Consider the following 21,446-nt stretch of genomic DNA (forward strand, 5'->3'; position numbering starts at 1 on the left):
AAATTCTATAATCCAAGATGGCCGCCACCATAATGACGTCATAATATGCAAATTAGATGGGGAAATGTAATCCCTACATAAACTTTGGGTCATCCTTAATATTTCTCTAATTTACAGAAAGTCTCTATCTTTTATCACTTTTAAGATATAGCCTTTTGAAATTAAGATGTCAAAATCGAACATTTTAGGAAAAAACCTCCCACCTCCCACGAAACACTGTGTGTTTGGCATGTGTTTTTTAATAAAAAATTGCATACTTCACCTCCAATTGTCATGGTAAGGACAACATTATTGTTTTTTAGTCTTGGAACCTATTTTATTGGACTCCTTGACCCCAAAAATGTACACAGTGATACCAAATTTGTCATTATAGCTATAACAGAAGCAAAGATATGGGCCTCTCAAGTATGGTCGGCGGCCATTTTTAAAAAATGTGCGTATATAAGATATAAAATGTGATCTCACGTGTGTCTTAGGATAAATTTATTTCTATGGCCCTAAGGTACTTCCATACCAAAGGGGACCTTTGCATCATGACTTGAAGTCAAAAGTCACTTAACCTCCCTACTATAAATAAGACCTCAACTTAAAGTGTAAGTTGCAGGTTAACCACCACAGCCAATTAATGTGTAAATTAAAGTGCTCTATATGTATATATTTAATTATTTCTGTCTTAAAATGCGTTAAAATAACATTTATTGGGGTTTCTTCAACGGTAGCGTGTTTTTTCAGTTACTGGGTGATGACGTCACAAGAGGAACTCGCAACCCATACTCTGCTAGATTCCTACTGTATTAAGGCTATTTGGAGAACGACTGAGGATGTGGGAAACCATCAAATTCTTTATGGACCACATCCCTACAATTTTTAACCGGTCAGGCGTGAGAGAGGGGAGCCATGGCACTCAAAGAGTTATTAATGCTTGGTGTAAGGAGAATTAGTGGAGGGTTGGCCAAGTGTCCTGGTGAGTAACGTTAGCTACGTTATAGTCTAGCCTGGTGCAAACTTAACCCGGATAATATAACGGAACAAGCAAGTCTTTTCAAAATATTGCCGTCATGTAGAATAGCAAGGAGGGACAACAACTGAACTGAATACTTACAGTAAGTCAGTCCAAATCAGAGCTGCAACGTTAGAGATGCACACACTGCACAGGCATCAATCGCTAGTCTCATCGCCGGCTCAAACGTCATGTAATACCCTTCCTCAATCCACGCGTTATCAATTTCTCACGATTTAATTAGCGATGTTTATTGTCAGAAAAGAAAAAGAGAGATCGATGTCCCCATCACTGTGTGTGTGTGGGCTATCAGCAGTGGAGAGTGTGTGCTGCTGTGAGGTGAACGCGTTGTGTTTAGTGGAACAGCTCGACCTGCGACCGGCTGATCTGACGTGCCTGAACCCGTTTGTTTTGCGAATAGCTTATTCTCATTTCAGGCAGGATCACGGTCCCCTTGAAGTCAGCACACACGAGTATGTTTACAATGGAGTTATTTTATCCATAATTTTTTTTATCAAATAAAACATACAACCAACTTTTCTGCAGTTATGTAAGGCATCTATAGCTATGACTATGCCGGTAACTCTACTAGTGAGTTCCTCATATGACGTCACGCCCCATCTAGTGGAAGGGAGCGGGAGCGGTTAAAACCACTGTTAAAAGTGCCAACTTTTCATATTATATCAGCATTTTGGTATAAAAAACAATGGTGGGCGGTTCTTATCTTTATGTTTAATAAACACATTGCATTATCTTCGTGAAAAATTTAACCTGCAACTTACACTTTAACGTAACTTAGGCCTAACGTTGTCTTTTGAAAACGGTTAGCTAGCGTAGATGCTAACGGACTTTTTCAAAGACATAAAACCATTTTTTTTAAATAAATATTTAACAGAAGCGTGTCAATTACACGTAAGAAATGTGTCAGGGGCGTTTGTGTGTATTATTTGTGAGATTTTGTTGTTTAAACTTACCTGAAAGCAGTGAAACCAACAGCGAGAGACGGGAGTTTTGTTGTTTGTCAGTTGTCGATGACGTTTCCATCTGCTCTCGCGCAGCGCACATGCTCCAGTGTTTGATCACGCGCATGCGCATTAAAACACTTCAAAGTCACGCAGCATTTAACATATAGAATTAAAATATATAACATAATTTAAAATATCATTAATAAAAAGTTATTGCGAATAGATCTGAACGTTGTTGGTTATCTTATAAACTTAGGGGACCGTACTGACGACGTTGTCAGTTGAATCTGCCTGTTAGTAAGTGATATTAAAATAATAACCTGCAGAGAACGTTCTCAGAACGTTCTCTTTAGGTTATAAAAATAAAACCTAAAACCTGCAAGGAAACGTTCTGGGAAGGTTCTGTCACGACCGCACAGAGAGAAAAGGGCACAGGATCCAAATGCAGTGTGGTGAGGCTTTATTTTCAGGGCAATCCAAAAATCAAGGTCCAAACACAGGCAGGGGTCGAAAATCCAGACAGGCAATATCAAAACAACAAACAGGCAAGGAAACCACGAGAACTGGAGCAGCGTGACATACAACATTGATCCACAAGAAACACAAGACAAACAGGGCATTAAATACATGCACAACGAGGGGAAAACGAGAGACAGCTGGTGATTACAATTACTAACACCTGGGTGTAAAACACAGACAGGAATTGTGGGGGATGAAGTTCATGTGCATGACACCGTGGGGAAAAGGAGGACATCTAGTGGATACACGGGGAACACAACCAGACACTGTGACATTACCCCCCTTCAACGGAGTGGCTCCCAGACACTACAAGACAGGACAAGAAACAAAACAAAAGCTCAGGAGGGAGGTGGCCCGGTGGAGGACCAGGGGGAGGGATGGGGGGCCAGGTCCATGCGGGGAAACAGACACAAGGGGCAACAGACTCCATGAGGACCAGAGAAACATAGACAGTAGAACGGGGAAACAGAGGAAAACAAATAGTTCATCAGGCGGTCGGGGCAAGGGAAACGGACCATCGGGTGGCCGGGGCGATGCGAAAAGTTCATCTGGCGGCCATGGCGCAGACTCTTCCTCAGGCGGCCAGGACGGTGAAGACCCCTCGGGCGGCCACGGCGGTGAAGAACCCTCGGGCGGCCAGGGCGGAGACTTTCCCTCGGGCGGCCAGGGTGGAGACCTTCCCTCGGGCGGCCAGGGCGGAGACCTTCCCTCGGGCGGCCAGGGCGGAGACCTTCCCTCGGGCGGCCAGGGCGGAGACCTTCCCTCGGGCGGCCAGGGCGGAGACTCTTCTTCGGGCGGCCAGGGCGGAGACTCTCCCTCGGGCGGCCAGGGCGGAGACTCTCCCTCGGGCGGCCAGGGAACAGGCACCGGCTCAGGAACAGACATCACCGGCTCGGGCACTGGAACTGGCACCACCGGCTCGGGCACTGGAACTGGCACCACCGGCTCGGGCACTGGAACTGGCACCACCGGCTCGGGCACTGGAACTGGCACCACCGGCTTGGGCACTGGAACTGGCTTGGGCACTGGAACTGGCACCACCGGCTCAGGCACTGGAACAGACACCACCGGCTCGGGCACTGGAACCACCGGTTCAGGAACAGAACTCACCGGCTCGGGCACTGGAACTGGCACCACCGGCTCGGCACTGGAACTGGCACCACCGGCTCGGGCACTGGAACTGGCACCACCGGCTCGGGCACTGGAACTGGCACCACCGGCTCGGGCACTGGAACTGGCACCACCGGTTCAGGAACAGACACCACCGGCACAGGAACAGACACCACCGGTCCAAGTGTTTGCATAGCCCACACACACCACATGGCTGTGGCCATAATGGCCAGTGTCGCGGTCACTGAGGGCTCAGGAACAGACGCCTCCGGCTCCGGCTCAGGAACTGGCACCACCGGCTCGGGCACTGGAACTGGCTCGGGCACTGGAACTGGCACCACCGGCTCAGGCACTGGAACAGACACCACCGGCTCGGGAACTGGCACCACCGGTTCAGGAACAAACACCACCGGCCCAGGAACAGACACAGAAACAGACACAGGCTCAGGAACTGGAACAGACACAGACACTGGCTCCGGCTCAGGAACAGCTGGGCAGGTCTCTGGCTCCGACTCTGGATCAGCTGGGCAGGTCTCTGGCTCCGACTCTGGATCAGCTGGGCAGGTCTCTGGCTCCGACTCTGGATCAGCTGGGCAGGTCTCTGGCTCCGACTCTGGATCAGCTGGGCAGGTCTCTGGCTCCGACTCTGGATCAGCTGGGCAGGTCTCTGGCTCCGACTCTGGATCAGCTGGGCAGGTCTCTGGCTCCGACTCTGGATCCGGCAGGACTAGCAGCGTGGGCGGGGCCGGCAGGGCTAGCAGCCCATGGACGGCCTCCGGGGCGGCCCTCCTCACCGCGGTAGCAGCAACGACCTCCGAGACAGCTTCCCTCTCCACAGCCGCCGTGGCTTCAGAGACAGCTTCCTCCTCCACAGCCGCAGTTGCTTCAGAGACAGCTTCCTCCTCCACAACAGCAGCGGCCTCAGGGACAGCTTCCTCCCTCTCTGCAACAGCGACTTCCAGGGCATTGGGGGAATTGGGGGTCTTCCTCCTCCTCCGTCGCTTACGGCGGTGAGGTGCCGGCTCTGAGCTGGGCTCTGGGGTTTGAGCGGTGTCTGTGCTGGGCAGCGGGGATGCGCACTCTGTGCTGGGCAGCGGCGATGCACTCTCTGGGCTGGGTAGCGGCGATGCACTCTCCGGGCTGGGCAGCGGTGATGCACTCTCCGGGCTGGGCAGCGGCGATGCAGCTTTCTTTGAACTGAGCAGCGATGAAGCCTTCCTTGAGCTGGGCAGCGATGAAGCTTTCTCTGAACTGGGCAGCGATGAAGCTTTCTCTGAGCTAGGCAGCGATGAAGCTTTTCTTGAGCTGGGCAGCAGTGCAGCTTTCTCTGAACTGGGCAGCGATGAAGCTTTCTTTGAGCTGGGCAGCGATGAAGCTCTCTCTGAACTGGGCAGCGATGCAGCTTTCTCTGAACTGGGCAGCGATGATGCAGGGGAGGCGGTTGTATCCCGCTGGCTTCGATGGTGGAGATACATCGTGAACCTCACAAAATCCAAAATTTCCAGCCCCTTCATTTCCCATTGGGGCAATGGATCGTCCAAACAACCATTAAGGATATCCTTAAGGGAGGCGTCATTGTGGCCTAGGTCTTGTGTCATTCTGAAGAAGGTTTTAGAAAATTCACTTACAGCTTGACCCCGTTGGCGTAAGCCCATCAATTCCTGAAACCTTCTCCTCCTCTCCTTCTGAGTGATGGTGGAAGGAGCCTCAACCACCGAACTGCTGGATCCCTTCATTTTGGTGGATCAATCTGTCACGACCGCACAGAGAGAAAAGGGCACAGGATCCAAATGCAGTGTGGTGAGGCTTTATTTTCAGGGCAATCCAAAAATCAAGGTCCAAACACAGGCAGGGGTCGAAAATCCAGACAGGCAATATCAAAACAACAAACAGGCAAGGAAACCACGAGAACTGGAGCAGCGTGACATACAACATTGATCCACAAGAAACACAAGACAAACAGGGCATTAAATACATGCACAACGAGGGGAAAACGAGAGACAGCTGGTGATTACAATTACTAACACCTGGGTGTAAAACACAGACAGGAATTGTGGGGGATGAAGTTCATGTGCATGACACCGTGGGGAAAAGGAGGACATCTAGTGGATACACGGGGAACACAACCAGACACTGTGACAGGTTCTCTTTAGGTTATAAAAATTAAACCTAAAGATAACCTACAGGGAACGTTCTGGGAAGGTTCTCTTTAGGTTATAAAAATTAAACCTAAAAATAACCTACAGGGAACGTTCTGGGAAGGTTCTCTTTAGGTTATAAAAATTAAACCTAAAAATAACCTACAGGGAACGTTCTGGGAAGGTTCTCTTTAGGTTATAAAAATTAAACCTAAAAATAACCTGCAGGGAACGTTCTGGGAAGGTTCTCTTTAGGTTATTAAATAACAACCTGCAGGGAACGTTCCCAGAACGTTCTCTTTAGGTTATAAATTTAGACCTAAAAATAACCTACAGGGAACGTTCCCAGAACGTTCCCTTAATGTTATAAACATAGATCCTAAAAATAACCTACAGGGAACGTTCCCAGAACGTTCTTGTTTGGTTCCCAAAAAAATAACCAAATGGGAACCAAACGGGAACGTTAGGGGAACGTTCTGTGTTTGCTGGGTAGCTAGTTTTTTACACTTTTTGGAAGGACTTGAAATATTAAAGCCACAGATAAGAATCTTGCGCTGGCCAGTGTTACACTCACTTATATTGACACCTACTGGCGTGCGTCTCTGCAGCATCACGCAAAAACAAAGGTTTACAGTAACGGACGCGACTGTATTCGTAGTAACCCATGATAGATTTTTTTTCGTGTCTTTCCTAGAATGGGCAGTTTGTGACTTTGCGAGATAAACATCATAAAGTAGCTCTGGTATTACAAAACATTCAGTGGCACATACCAATCAAATAAAGACGTGACACAAATAACACGTTTGAAAAAATCTTAATGCACTTTAATTCGTTTAATTGATATTTTAAAAATCACAAAATTAGACTAATTATTTAGGATTTTGTGCCACAATTACGTCAGTAGGCTATAGGTGTTTAATTAATCTTTTAGTCACTACTGGAGGTGTCGCAACACGGTGACATGTTCCGCGACTCGGTGTCAGTCAGGTGACATGTCAGTGTCAGTGTGTTGCGATGTCAGTGCAGTGACACATGCCACTATCCACCACTGGCACATGCCAATAATGTCAGTGACACATGCACACTATCCAATGGCACATGCCAATGAAGACCGGATGTGCCACCGGATGTGCCAATACGCATAGTGACATGTGCCATTGGCTTCTGTGCGTCAGATGCCATGTCACTTAATGTTAATACCGCCTCTCCGCGCCCTTCAGCAGCGGGGAGAATCGTGCGCGTGCAGTTCAGACGGTGTGATTCAGGTAGAGAGGCTACAGTTATGAAGGTAAAATGATGCCATAAAGTATTGCATGTGCAGGGTAAGATTTGTGAAAGTGTACATAAGATTGCAAGCGTAAATTAAATTTGCATGCGCAAGAGAAGATTTGTAAAGGTGCAAATCGCCTTTCAAGTGTAAGAAAAAAATATTTGCAGCATTTCACTGTTATTCGTAAGTGTAATTCATGTATTGTGAAGCTGCAGCTTCATGCTAACGCAAAATAAATATGATCTGTATTCCTCTGACTTCCATTTTTCCGCGCTTACACTTTTGGCACGGTTTTTACGCTCAAATATGGCCAAAAGTATTGCAGGCCCGTGAACAGCAATTTGCGACCGAAAACAACAGAGTTAGGAACTGCAAAACAGATTCACTGCATAAAATCAAACTTTGTGTAAAAAATAAACTGTTGCAAATGTCTAAATGTGTGCATAGGGCAACAAAGTTACCGAAATAACCCGATTTGTACAGTTACGTCTTTCTTTTACCTGCGCTTCCAGTTTTGGCACGATTCTCTCACTCATTGAGTTTTGCAAGCGCGAAGAGGAAGGCGGGATGGGACCACCTTCATCATGTAGCCAATCAGATGAGCTTCTCGCTGACTCTAGGTTTACTCTTATCTGATTGGTTCAATAAACACGCCAGTCACCAGAACACATCTTTATCTTCATTTGGCTCAGAAACCTTCTGGTTGCCGAAATGGTACTTTTAATGCACACATACATGTTAAATAAATAGATAAACAAATAAATAAACAAATAAGTCATGATTGCTTAATAAGCTGTGCACCATTAGGATGATTAAAGCTGACTAACATTCATACTGAATTTCAAGCTGGTGTTAACGTTACTGGATTGAAATTTGATATATTATATAATCTGTTACACCACTGAGCAGATGTTAAACTTTACAATCAAAACATTTAATAGCCATTCTTTATGTAATAATACAATTCTGATGCAGTGTTTTTCTCATCATGTCTCTGTTCGTGGCATTTAACACTCAATTACATATTTTGAAATATTGTCTTGGTAGCACTGTCAATATTGATTCTGATTTAGTGATTACTTTCGTGTGACTGATCAAGCTATTATATGTAGCTAGTATAAATAACAAAATGCTTTCTCTGTGTCCAGATTTGACTGTAATGAAAAACTGATACTAAATCAACATAAACTCAACTTTGACAAAAAGTAACTAATTATGTCTGAATAAAAACCCAGCAACCAGGGAATATACAGCGTTTAATCAAAGTAATCAAAGTACTTTTAAGTCCAAAGTAGTCAATTGCAGAGTTCACGCGCTTAGGTTTAATACCTATGATCACGCGCGTGAACTCGGCAATCGACTACTTTGGACTTCAACCGAAAAACAGGATGTAAACAAAGGTATTTGCGCTGGCTTAAATAACATCATTTTTATACATTTCTTTCACATCTACTGCAGTCAGACTCACTCGTGTTTACTCAGAAGGAATCACTCACATTTTCTGTGCACTTGTAATGACACATCAAGGATGTTAAGAGGCTAAAAGCAGGTTTAAAACTTGCCCCATTGAAGTCAACAGGGTGCAAATTTTAAAAATAGAATAACTCGGTGTAGGCAACACCGATTTTTGTCGTTGTTCTCTGTACAGACAGCACTCCAAATGTACAAAAAAATTAGCTCAATGTTAAAATTGACCGGAGTTCTCCTTTAAAGGGGCAGATTCCCCAATATGACAGGTTGGACAATAATTAAATGTAATTGTAATTAAATATTATTATGAATTATAAAATTTGCTAATATTCAACTAAACAATGTTAATGATATGTTAATATCACAATTTGAATGGAAATTATACAAATTAAAGCTGAAAACTGTATAAGAATATATTGTCAAACACATGCCATCCAAGATAGTGGATGACATTATGGGCTAACAGAAAATAACTGTTATCCTATATGACAAAATTGTTATCCGGTATGACAAAACTCAGTTTAAATCTTAATCAGGCAGTATTTTTGGCTACCTATAGAAATCTGCAACCTTTACCTTCAACTTCCAAATATGTAAATTCATTCTAAATAAACATATTTACATAAAATCCACATTATATGTTATTTTAGCGTTATCCCATATGACACAGGATTTTACTACATAGTGTGCTAGTGAGGAAAAAGGGTTAGTTAAACACATTTTGTGAAAGACATACTTACCTTTCACCATTGTTTGGGGGCCCTTTAGGGTCTTCCTGATTGTGTAACATGCTGTCTCACATCGTGTCAAAATAAAATTCACAATAAAATTGCTCCAGTTTGCTTGTTATCCCGTATGACATTGGCTGACAGCCAGTTTTGGGACAGAATGCTCCAAAGCATAACAATTAACTGGATGTCATATTCTTTGTAATATTTAAATATATTGTTGTCAAGACTCATACAGTAATGCCTGTGGCAGAGATGTTAGGGTTTATTAGATTTTTTACAGTTTATTTGGCTTTTTTGTATGTCAGTCTAAGGTCCGGACAGTTATCCGGTATGACATTATGTGACTATAATGTCTAATAATTCTTACACTTTGTAATACCCTCAATATATGTTCATATCATTTGATAAACAGAGATCTATAGATTCAATAAATGTGCTTTTTATTAAACATTTCCTTATTTTGACTTCATAAAGGGGTTTGGATATCAAAATTGCACGTCACGTCATTGGGCCATATAATGGTGGATGCACTTTTACAAGTTGATTGCACTGACATGTCTGTTGGCAGTGCCTGTACACAACCATCCTCTTATGATAAAAATCCATCCAGTGTTTTTGTTTTAATCTCCTTATATGTTTGGCCCTCTCTGAAATCAAGCCGTTCGATATTGTGACGTCATAATATCCAACACCCCTCCCGCTATTGTGATTGACAGCCGTGTTTCAACACAAAATCCGCCCTGAGTGAGCTGTGACAGCTGTCATCATAGTAGTCCGCCATTGTTGATATGCTGGAGTAGAATGGCGCCTAAGCGATTGTGGTGTTCTGTTCTTAGATGTAATAAGGAACACAGCAGTCATTTTACTGTTCCGAAATCCGACCCGCTGAAGACGCAGTGGCTGAGTTTTGTTTTTGAAGAAAATATTCCCAACGATCAATCTAAATGCCATTATGTTTGCGCTAAATCATTTCTCACAGACTGCTTTTTAAACGAGTGTCAGTATAAAGCTGGGTTTGCTAAGAGGCTGCTACTGAAAAACGAATCTGTACCAACTATTCGTGTGCCTGCTGCAATTCCAGAAGAAGTAAGTATAATGTTTTATTAAACAGTATATTAATCTTTGCAAATCGCTTGCACTTTATGATAAATGTGGCTAATGTTTACACTCATTACTGCATCGTAGGGTACATTACGGCATGTTTCTATGTAACGACGTTCTCAAAACAACTCATAATCCTATACTGTATAATAATGAACAACGCGTTATGGTTAATGTTGTAGCAACAATGACTGACATAAGGTCACATGCTGTTTAAATTAGTATATCCTGTCTCCAAACACATCTTCTTTGTGCTTACGGGTTAATAATCACCCCACAACCAAATTGCCCCATGGGGGACAATAAAGCTAAACTAAACACAAAGACCAGTTCGCCAGCGCCGGTCTGACTGACTTCCCCCCATTTCAGCGTGGAACCCTGGTGATTTTATAGCTGCGTGACGAGCTTCAAAGACATTCTTTGAAATGTTACACACACACACACACACACAAAACACACTCGTGGACTTTGAAACAGACATTCCCACACAGAACAAGTCACTAAATGTTGTTATGTATTCCTATGATTCTTTAAAGTGTCGTCGTTTGCCATAACGGAAACACTGACAATTTCATTGTATGTTTAATCAAGCTTTATTTGTGTGTAATGATGCATATGAACGTAACGTTATGTGTGTCCAAAATCTACCTGTAATTCTTGGTATCTGTCTGACCGTCCTGTTTTAATTCAATCAGTCCCACCTAAGTTATATAAGTAACATCTTTAGTTCAGGATGTATAATCTTAAGAGGAAATATGAATTATTTCGCTCAGGAGACATATGGTGAAAGTAGGCGTTTTCTTCTTCACACAAAGAGAATTTCCCTGTCTCAGAAAAGACAATCTGATTCGCTGTCGTTCCAAGAGAAGGCGTAAACAGATGTTTGCTTAAAAGGAAGAAACCCCCTCATCACGTTCTCTTCCTCTCTTCCTGCCTCTTTCCGGATCTCTCTTCATCCTCTTCTCCACGGCTCCAAGAAACATCTGAAAGGCTCCGGCCTTCTCCTCGCTCGAACACATGTTCGAGCCATAGCAGCCGTTCTTTGCAACTAAGTTATATCTTGCCTCTTCCTTCACGGAAGACGAAGACGAACTTTCTCGGTAACGTTACATTTCAGTGAGCCTTTTCAAGCTTCCCGCGACACCGGAAGACGCAGCGGCAAACAGGACCTCGTTCGCGCTTTCAGCATCAACCAAACCGAGAACAGACGTGCAAGTATAGGCTATTTATCTGCAAGCTGTTTTCCCGGTGTCTCGTAAATCTAGGTTTCTGTATGTAACAATTACTAGCTTTTCCCCTTCTCTTTCTTTCTTTCTTTCTTTAATTTCATTTTATTCTTATCACGTATGTTATTATTGTTTAAATGTTTGTTGTGTTTATTGTTTGCATTTTTACGTACGTTTCTATTTGTAGCTCATATAATCTAGTTACACTTATTAAAATCCATTTATACTTTTCACTGTCTCTGTGTTTGAAAACCCACCATTCTAAAGTCAATGAAATAAAAGATCTTAAGCTACAAGCTCGATATTAGACTACATTCCGTAGTTTTAATTAATAAACTCATAAAGTTTACTGTTCGTGGCCAGAACCTAAACTTTATTGGAGTTTGTTCTTGACTGTGATGATCTTACAGTTATTCGCTGGACGAATAACTGATGATTAGACCAGTCATAGAACAAGGTAATCTCGATAATTGATAAAATAAATGTACGTGCGACTTATGAATTATGACCATGAGTTATGATTGTTAATATTTCCAAAATTCCCTATATCCTTGAGCTAATTCAAATTAACCCAGAGTCGTATACGTTACGTGTTATAACGTTACGCAATACGCATCATTGAGAAGCCTAACATTTACAAAAATAGTTTTTCAGCATCAATCTGTCAACGAACTAACCTATACATAAGTAAAGCTAAACACGTAGCATTTGTATCTCACTATTCTACCGTGCCAGTACATACAAAAATAGATCAAAATGACATTACGTTAACCAACCATTCAGAAACGTCCTGTCCGAGCCGTAATGGTCAAACTTCTTCGGGCCGTCATCTTGTTCAGAGTCCGAATCAGGTTCAAATTGGTATGGTTGCAAAGACGTATCCCAAGAAACTCCCGTTGCCATTATTGTTCCAAAATATAACCTCAACTGACACTGTTGTATAAAGGCAACGGTCCATGTGCGTTGTTTCAGAACGCCTCACAGAACAGAGGGGCGGGGTGAGCAAAGCTCATTATCATTTAAAGACACATGCACTGAAACGGCGTGCTGAAAACAGAGCTGGTTTTGACCAGGTAAAATGAGTGTTTTCTTACAATACTAATGAGAATTTTTAATTAAAGTATATTACAAACTTTTAATTTAGACCCTAAAGAAACATATTAGCTTGTACAAAAATGGCATTATATGACCCCTTTAAGTGTCATTCGCTCAGTTAAGACATTTTTAATGCAAATATGACATTGTGTGAGATGTCTTTGTTATGGCAACTTGACTTTACTAAGACAACACAACCTGTCATAAATATGTCATAAACATGACATAGCAGATTAACTATCAAACTTAAGAAACCACTTAGCTTTATGGGTTAACATTTCATTAAACTGTCATGTGATTGGTTTTGACATTGGCTGTCGTGAAGCCATTATAACATTTTAATGACAAATTAAATTTGTACCACTGTAGTTGAGGTCAAGAAAAACATTCATGACACAGTTATAATGGCCTACTATTTGAATAAATATCTATAGGTATTTTTAACTAGGCCTATAATAAACAAATTTCATTTTATTCTTTTTGACAAAATTAACCTTATAATTATGTATAAAATATGAACCAATTAACAACACATCTTACACAGCTATTTTTACAGTAGAGCACATTCATACCAGAGGTCTTTTATTTACTCTTCTACCAGAACCCAACCAGATCTCAGCCAAATATTTTCTAATTCTGGCAGACAGAGCTCAAGCCAGGGCTCAGCCAAAAAGATACAATTTGATTTTTGTTTCTTTTGGTTAGCCAGACTCCAGCCAGAGCTTAGCCTAGTACTGTTTGACACAGGAGTGTGAAAAAAACAGTGCCAGAATTAAGCCAGAAGTGCCTAATTTAAGCCAGACTCGGCCCAGACTTTGTTGCTATCTGGTGTTTGACCTGTTTGACCTGTTTATGGTTTTAAAAAATTGTTAAGGGTTTCTGTCATAATGTGCATCAGTGTGATTAGTACATTTTCCTAACAAATGGTGCTTTTAACCATTTTAATTTTAGCATCTCATTCATACGTGTGTCATTTTTACATTTATGCATTTGGCAGACGCTTTTATCCAAAGTGACTTACATTGTATTCAAGGTACACATTTTACATTTTGTCAGTTCTTGCTTTCCCTGGGAATCGAACCCATGACCTTGGCGTTGCTAGCACCAATGCTCTACTGTTTGAGCTACAGGAAAGCCACATGTGTCTTTCTCTGCAGGGATGAGAGAGTAGGCCTTCTGATGTGAAGTGAGACATTTCTCTTTCTAGATGCTCGTTGAAGTGCAGGAAAACTCTCTCGCTGACAGATAGGGAACTCAGTAATATAAAGATGTGAAGGATGGAAGTGCAATTATTACAGTGGCTTTACAAGAACAAGAAGTTTTACAACAACAATCACCACTCATATTTTCTACACATTTTAGTCCAGTTTAGTAAGAGATATAAGATTATATGTTTACTTAGTACATCGTAATAAATGAATAAAGTGTGTAAAAGGTTTGATATTGTGTAGTTTGTGATCCTCCATCAGCAGCTGCAGTTTCTCTCAGCTGTATCAGTGCAGTCACTGTGACGTCTGACTGACAGAGGTTTTTGTACCACTCTTTATCACTGTGTGAACACACAGCTACTAGGACAGTGTATACTCTTACAGTAATAATCTCCTGTATCTTCAGTCTGGACTCCACTGATGGTCAGAGTAAAATCTCGTCCAGTATTTGCTGTTCCACTGCCACTGAATCTAGATGGAGTTCCAGACTGAAGGCTGTTTATGCCATAAATCAGGAGTTTAGGAGCTTCTCCAGGTTTCTGCTGATACCAGTATAAGTCATTGCTGTATATTCCTACATCTATATTACACTCTATTGTTGCTGTTTGACTCTGTTGGACAGTTTTAACTTCAGGTTGAGTCAGAGTCACTCCTCTGGATTCTGAAGAAGAGAAAAGAAAAACTGTTAGTGTTTAAAACTATTATCATCATATACTTTTACAAAAACACCAAAACCAGAGTCAGTTTTTACATCTTACCTTGAATAAACAGTGCAATGGTCCAGATGAAGATGTTGATTGTGTTCATTGCTGTAGTTTAGTCTTGTGTGATGATGAAGATTGTGTTCTGCTCTCAGTCATGAAGTGTTAAACTCACAGCACTATAAACACTCTCAGAGCACTGAAGCATGTGCTGACAATGCAAAGAAGTGGGCAGGATTTACAACAGCTTGTGCTGAGAACAAACTCATAAACTCTACATAGAAGATTTTACTTTCAGAATAATGTTAATGAACCATTTAGTGATTAATTGTGAAATATTTTTGTTTATGTTTGTCAGGCTGATAAGACACTAGGTTTTGTCTGGAGAATCATGAATGTAGATCATTTTAAACATATGTCATACGCAGCAGTTTCTCTGAGTTCAGTTCTGTGCTACACCTTTAAAAGCATGTTAACAATGAGAAATCAACAACTAAATAAATCAGTTTTACTATATTTAGAAGAATAATAAAAAGTCCATTATGGTCTTTAGAATCAGTGTTGACATGTTGCTCTCTGGGAAATATTTTCATGATGCCTATTTTTCCACACATTTTCCACATGAAGTTCATCAGGACTCATAATCAGGTCATTATATATTAAACAATGTGCAATCTGACATGTTCAGAATTATTGATTCATTTATTTGAAGCTGCAGGTTTTTCTGTGAATCATGATGATTGATCTGCAAATGAAGAACAGAAGCATCATTATGAGAAACTCCACAACATCATCCATGATCAAAGAGGTCAAAGGTCACCTCAGAGGTCACAGCTCATCAAATATATTTCTTTAAACAGTGTTATATCAGAAAGCATTTAGTCAAATCTGAATGAGTGAGTGTTGAGAAGACCTGAGGATCTTCTAATATCAGTGTGTTGAAGTGTTGTTTCTCTCTCTCTGCTGGAGTGTGTGTTCACTCGAGTGGAATAGAGGTTTTTGTACGAGCGTTTCATTAGATTGTATCACTGTGGTACACATTCGGTGGAGGAACTAAACTGGTGATCGGTAAGTCTGTCTATTTAATCACCTAATAAAAAAATTATATTTAGATTTCTGAAAGTGTTTTACAGTGGAAACAAGAACAACATTTATTAATAATAATGATTATTAGATATTGTTGTGACACTTTACTTGAAGCCTTTATGTATAATGCATTATAAAGGTATCAATAGCGTATGTTATGATGTCATATATGTTTTCATAAATAACTGTAACCAAAGTTAAATGTTTTATAATATTTGCTAATCTCTTTGTTATGTCTAAAATTGGTTGTTTGTCATGAGTTTTGGTGTATTATAATTTTTTGAAGGTGTAACAATGAATAGATAATATTATAATGTGTTATAACTGCAGTTATAATTAGTGTTCAGTAAGTCTGTCTATTTAATTCTTATAATATTCCTAAACATACAATTTAAAACAAGTTGAAACAAGAACAACATTTATTAATGATAATTATTATTACATATTGTGTTGAAACTTCACTTAAAGCCTTTAATGCATTATAAAGTGTTTCATAATGTATGTTACAATGCCTTATATCTTATCATAAATAACTGTAACCAAATTTAAAACGCATTATAATATTTGCTATTTCATTGTTTCATCTCAAAAGGGTTGTTCTTCATAAAGGTGGATCAATGAATAGATAATATGTGTTATAACTGCTGTTACACTTATTGATTAGATCATACATGCATTTTAATGTATATAGCAGTGCATAATTAATGCATTAAAAATACTGTACAGTATGTATAAAAGCTTTAAATAAAGTGTTACTGATATTGTTTTATAATGATTAAATCTAAAACTAGAGCAGCATCACTCCTCTGCTGTGAATGTGCAGTGCAGTGTGTTGTGTGTGTGTGAATGTGTTGTGTTTGTCTCCTGCAGCTGGTCCCACAGTGAAGCCCTCAGTGTCTCTGCTGCCGCCCTCTTCTCTGCAGATCTCTGGAGACTCAGCCGCACTGCTCTGCCTGCTCAGCTCTTACTCTCCACAGGGGGCGCTGGTGAGCTGGACACTGGACGGGTCAGAGGTCACCGAGGGGGTTCTGACCAGCGCAGAGAGCCAGCAGGACGGCCGCTACAGCCGCAGTAGCGTCCTGACCCTCAGCAAAGCACGCTGGGAAGAGGGAGAGCTGTACGTCTGCAGAGTAACACATGATGGAGCTCCTCATGAGGTCTCGTTCCACAAGAGCTCTGAGTGCTGATGTTTCTCTCCTGAAGATGAGCCGTATCTGAGTGTCCTGTGTCAGGCAGGATTCACATGAGTCTAGTGCTGCAGCTGGAGTGATTTACAACTCAATACTGAAACTGAGTGTGTGTGTGTGTGTGTGTGTGTGTGTGTGTGTGTGTGTGTGTGTGTGTGTGTGTGTGTGTGTGTGTGTGTGTGTGTGATCTTTCAATCTGCTGTGTTTGCTTCAACATTCAATAAAGCTTCTCAACAAGTTCACTTTGTGTCTGACAACATCATTCAACTAACAGATGAAGATGCAGGTGCTTTTCAGAAGGTTGATGTAGCAGTAAATGTCAAATAAAGCTCTTGGGGTTTGAACATGGTCTCTGGAGACAGAGCTGCTCTATTCTGAGAGGATCACAATCACTCCACCCTGACAATGCAAATGTGTTTTCAGTCTCACTCTCTGATTGGTTACATGATCTGGACTGGAACACTTTCACTTCTGCTTTAGTGAAGCAGCGCAGACAAACTGATCATTATATTCATAGGGGATTAAAAACTTTATTATATAAAAATATCCTAAAAAAGATCAAGATCAAGAATCAGTTGTTCTGACACTAATTGTTACATAATCATTACATTTATAGGCAATGGTGTAAATATATATGAAAATGTTATGAAAATCAAAATTAATACATAATTTATAAAAGGTCCTGTGTCTCAGATGGAAAGCATCACGTCCAGACAGCAGAAGTGACTGAATGCAGTCTGTTCAGTTTGATTGACAGGGATCATATATTACAACTAAAACATGATGATCATATTGAAACACTGACTCATTCTCTTCATATACAGATTTTTGTACAACTTTTTATCACTGTGTGAACACATATTTACTGTTGATGTAGTGTAAACTCTGACAGTAATAATCTCCTGTATCTTCAGTCTAGACTCCACTGATGGTGGGAAATACAATCATAAATCATTATTCAAACCTGAACTAAACGCTGCCAGAGTCAAGAGGAAGATGATGCTGAAAGTCATGTTTGTTGGTTGATGAAGAAGAGCTCTTAATCATGTCATGTTCAGTTCATAGAGCTATAAACACATGCAGAGTGAAGCATGTGCTGATCATATAAAACGTCTCGGTTACGAGTGTAACCTTAGTTCCCCGAGAAGGGAACGAGACGATGCGTCGATGATGCTTTGGGAACACCTCCTGCCTGATTGCGTCTGAAGCATCTATGTCAACTAGTCCAATGGCGGGCGTGAGCGTCACAGGCAGGTGACGTCATGACCAGGAAAGAATAAAAGCACATCCAGTGCAACCGGCACTAGCTTCGAAACTAGCTTTTATCCCTACCTGCCTGTGACGCTCACGCCCACCATTGGACTAGTTGACATAGATGCTTCAGACGCAATCATGCAGGAGGCGTTCCCAAAGCGTCATCGACGCATCGTCTCGTTCCCTTCTCGGGGAACTAAGGTTACAGTCGTAACCGAGACGTTCCCCATCGAGGAACTTGCGATGCGTCGATGACGCTTTGGGAACGAGAATACCCAAATCGCCATAATTTCAAGAACCTGAGTGTCAGCCTGAACAGAACTAATACATAAAGCATTAAGAACCTGAGACCCTGGAGTAGCGTCCAGATCTAGGCTATAAAGGGGGCTGGATGTGTAAGGGAAAACCAAAGTGGACAGTGCCTCTGCCTGGCCGTAAAACTCCCAAATGATCTCCACCGCCTCGGGATGGAGTCTCCATTCCCATGGCCTCAGCCCCTGCCTCAACAGGGTGTCTGCTCCTATATTCTGAATCCCTGGTATATATACTGCCCTCAGAGAGCGTAATTTCCCAAGAGACCACAGAAGGATCTGGTGCGCCAGTTTGTATAGTGGACGCGAACGCAGACCCCCCTGACGGTTGATGTAAGAGACCACTGATGTATTGTCTGAACGGACAAGCACATGATGGCCCCTTAGGTCTGGGAGGAAGTGCCTCAACGCATTGAAGACAGCCATCATCTCCAGGCAATTTATATGCCAAGAGAGATGATGACTTTCCCATAGACCCTGAGCTGAGCGGCCTTCCATTACCGCTCCCCAGCCGGTAAGGGAAGCATCTGTCGAGATAGCAACTTGATGGCAAAGAGCTCCCAGTACCAGACCCTGGGACAGGAACCAGTGCTCCCTCCATATAGTCAAGGAGCGGAGACACCGCCGCGTGATCTTGAATGTATGAAGTGGGTTTCCCCTCGGGGAGAACCCTCTGATCCTGAGCCACCACTGCAAAGGTCTCATGTACAGCAGGCCAAAGGGTATCACATTGGACACCGCTGCCATGAGGCCCAACAGTCTCTCGAACTGTTTCACAGTGCGTGACTGGCCTAACTTTAGCTCTTTCGTGGCTGTGAGGATAGCGGCTACACGAGCGGGCGAAAGAGCGGCTCGCATCGTGACCGAATCCCAGACCACTCCAAGAAAAGCGGTCCTCTGTACTGGAGATAGCACACTCTTCTTGGCATTGAGCCTCAACCCCAATTTCTGCATATGGGCGAGGACGACATCTCGATGCCGAACCTCCAACTGTTCTGATTCCGCTAAAATCAGCCAGTCATCTATATAATTCAGAATGCTTATGCCCTGCTGCCTGAGCGGGGCCAGAGCTGCATCTATGCACTTTGTGAATGTGCGGGGTGATAGAGCTAGACCGAAAGGAAGCACCCGATACTGATATTCTTTGCCCCCGAAAGAAAACCTTAGGAACTTCCTGTGCTGAGGGATGATGGAGACATGGAAGTAAGCGTCTTTTAGATCTATTGTGACAAACCAGTCCTCGGACCTGATTTGAGTCACGATCTGTTTGAGTGTCAGCATTTTGAACTTGAGTTTCTGAACTGTACGATTCAAACGACGAAGATCTAGTATGGGCCACAACCCTCCATCCTTTTTTGGAACAATGAAATAACGGCTGTAAAAACCCGATTCCCTGTCGGGGGAGTACACCTGCTCTATAGCCTCCTTCGCTAACAGAGCCTCTACTTCTTGCTCCATTACCAGAGCCTGCTCGGGCTGTACTACTGTGAGTAACACCCCGTTGTAGCATGGTGGACGAGAACCAAATTGGATTCTGTAACCCTTTTCTACTAACTGCAGGACCCATAGAGATAAATTCGGCAGATTCTTCCATTCTGCCAGAAATTCTACTAAGGGAATGAGCCTCTCGAGGCTGGCCTCTGGTGTAATTAGAACCCCCCTCAGAGGGTGCGAGCCTGACGCAGCGTCGAGGTGACACTGCGCCAGAGACCCGCTGGAGACCGCTGCGCCCCAAAGCACCAAGGGTGGCGGCGTTGGCAGAACGACCTTGTGAGAGTACCGAGATGGAATGGACCCCGTGTAATGAGGTGTACAATGTTCCATCTCGATTGGGGATGCTCTCATAGGTCCGACACAAATGGCTTCAGGACCTCTTTTGAGCCGACGCTTTCTTCGCAAGAACAGTCCTCGGATCGACCTTCTGCTTAGATTGCTTCGGCTGAGACTGTCGCCCCGGCCCCCATGATTTCTGTGGGGGGGTGCGGGACGCGACACTCTCCTTTTGTTGTGCACGATATGAGGATCATGCTGGCTGGGGCTGCTCACTCCCAGCAGCCCCAGGGGGATTAGATCTGCGAGGGAGAAATTTTTTGAATGCCTCCGAATGTTTTTTAGTCTCCTGAAATCTTTCAACCACTTCATTCACTGCTTCACCAAACAGACAATCGGGGTTTAACGGAGCATCCAAAAGAAAAGATCTATCTTTGATCTCAGAAAGATTTAACCAAAGATACCTTTCAGTAGCCACCAGCGCCGCCATAGACCGCCCAATTGCTCTGGCGGTCTCTTTGGTAGCTCTGAGTGACAAATCAGTAGCGCGACGAAGTTCTCGAATATCGTCTCTATTAACTCCCTCACTCCTATCTAAATCCCCCAGCAGGTCAGCCTGATATGCCTGAAGCAGTGCCATAGTGTGAAGTCACGCTCCAGCCTGACCTGCTGCCGTATAAGCTTTACCCAATAACGTGGAAGTTGTTTTTAATGGTTTAGTGGGCAAAACTGGAGCCTTCACAGATGATGTTGAACCGGGCGACAGATAGCTCGCGAGCGTCTGTTCAGCCCGGGGCATTGATCTATAACCATACTCGTTCATACCCTTTGTATATTTAAATATACGTGAACTTGAGGGCTGAACAAACGTGAAGAGTATGGTTTGTTCCACGATCTAGACAGCTCACTGTGCAGATCGGGAAAGAAAGGCAGGCTCCGTGATGGAGGTGAAATATTAGACGGCAGGAAAGGCTCGTCTAATTTACTTTTGGGACGAGCGCCCTGTTTCTCTAGTGGCCATGATATGTGTAACTTTTCAACAGCTCTAGATAACACATCCATCAACTCCTCATGTGCTGGGGAAAGAGATGGCGATTCCTCTTCCCCCCTGTTTGTGTCACCTTCAATAGTGAGCACATCCACCTCCTCGGAGGAAGAGTACTGCAGCATTGGGCTCTCTCTCCGGGCGGAAGAAGCCGCAGGGCGGGCTTCCGACACCGGAGATTGAGCGATGGATCTCCCAGGTAAGGGAGGAGAAAGGGTCCTCGGATCCGTCTCCAACCCCGCTGAGAGATCCATTTGCG

The 21,446-nt window shown here is 42.9% G+C and overlaps 1 protein-coding gene and 1 gene segment (V, D, J or C); one reads left to right on the plus strand and one right to left on the minus strand.

Moving 5' to 3' along the window:
* LOC311283110 (uncharacterized protein) overlaps positions 1–21,446 on the minus strand; it is a 790,474-nt gene that overhangs the window by 286,416 nt on the left and 482,612 nt on the right. The window lies entirely within an intron of this gene.
* On the plus strand, positions 12,335–17,048 carry LOC311282759 (Ig lambda-3 chain C region-like). The segment is given in 4 exons: positions 12,335–12,381; positions 14,240–14,384; positions 15,554–15,602; positions 16,491–17,048.

Source organism: Rutilus rutilus (genome assembly GCF_951802725.1).
Source record: "Rutilus rutilus genome assembly, chromosome: 23".
NCBI classification, from domain to species: domain Eukaryota; kingdom Metazoa; phylum Chordata; class Actinopteri; order Cypriniformes; family Leuciscidae; genus Rutilus; species Rutilus rutilus.